This window comes from Microtus ochrogaster, chromosome 10, assembly GCF_000317375.1.
Source record: "Microtus ochrogaster isolate Prairie Vole_2 chromosome 10, MicOch1.0, whole genome shotgun sequence".
Lineage (NCBI taxonomy): Eukaryota > Metazoa > Chordata > Mammalia > Rodentia > Cricetidae > Microtus > Microtus ochrogaster.
Genome location: NC_022016.1, coordinates 82241541 through 82242734, shown reverse-complemented (window position 1 = coordinate 82242734; position 1194 = coordinate 82241541). Strand labels below are relative to the sequence as shown.

General features: G+C 55.0%; 1 protein-coding gene across 1 annotated transcript in view; it reads right to left on the bottom strand.

The window, feature by feature from the left end:
- Window positions 1-869, bottom strand: part of Slc45a1 (solute carrier family 45 member 1) — an 18619-nt gene extending 17750 nt beyond the window's left edge. The window contains exon 1 of the mRNA XM_005353676.2: window positions 718-869. The gene's annotated coding sequence lies outside the window, so the exon portion shown is untranslated. The remainder of the gene's footprint in view (window positions 1-717) is intronic.
- Window positions 870-1194: the final 325 nt, after the last annotated feature.

Here is a 1194-nt window from a genome sequence, read left to right as displayed (position 1 = left end):
GTGTGTGTGTGAGAGAGAGATGGGTGCTTCCACCTGTGGGGTTGTTGGGTACCACTTCCCTCTTGCCTCCTATAGTCTCTCAAACTGCTGTAGACCTTAGAGGGATGCAGTCAGCAAACTAGAGAACCGGGGCCCAGTTCTCACGCCTCACCTCCGGGACTTTGACTCCTTTCTGAGGGCCAACTTGTCCCCAAAGTCCGGGCTAGGAGCTTGAGTTTCATCAGCACCTGACCCTACTTCCCATAAGAACGACTCCAGGAGTGGGGAGAGATTGTTTACTATCCAGGAGGGCATCAAGGGAATGCTTGTCGCCCTTAGCATGTCACCCTCAGCTATATGACTCAGGACAGTGGTAAGATGACAGGATGCTCTTCCCAGGACCACAATCCCTGGCCAGCCAAAGGGCTCAGCCTCAGGGAGGAGGTGACCCGGAAGTTGATGACACCTGCCCAGGTAGCTGGGAACAGGCCTGGGGCTCAATAAACATAGCAGATGCTGAGGGCAAATTTCACAGACTGCCTCTCCCGCTAGGCCTGCGGACGCTTCACCCCGGAGGGTCCATTTCTCAGCTTAATTAACTAGACACCCAAAAAGAACAAAGGTCCCCATGTCCGTCCAGAGCCCCCAGCCTGGGCATATGATCATCCTGGGGCCTAAGCAGCAACGCTTCCGGCGCAAAGCCGCGGAGCTGGATGAAGGGAGCAGAAGAAACGGTACCTGTGCGTCCAGACGGGAGGCATCCCTTTCCCAGGCTGGGCTTCTGGTTCTTCGGGGTATAGCTCCGTCCCAGCCCGATGCCCCCAGCCCCGCCGCGGCAGCTGCAGTATCACCCCGCGGGGCGGGGCTGTGACGTCATGGCTGCATCCTGCCGCTTGGTCCCGCAGAGCATCCTTAAAGCAGCAACTGCGCCAGCGCACCTTTGGGGACAACCCGGGTCTATAGGCAGAAGGCAGGAACAGAGGCACTATGACTTTGTGGGTTCCGTCCCCAAGAAAACGTGTGGCCGTTTACTTTTCCTTGGTCGTAAATGCATCATAAAAGCACTTGCCCGAGCCTGTGAGCGTTCTCTCTGCACCCAGCCTCATTTTAAAGGAAATGCACGCATTTTTGTGTCTTTAGTTCTAAGTAAACAGTGATGTGTGCATTTATAGGTAAACATGTGCTTCCTAAATATTGTACCCACTTCACAAATCC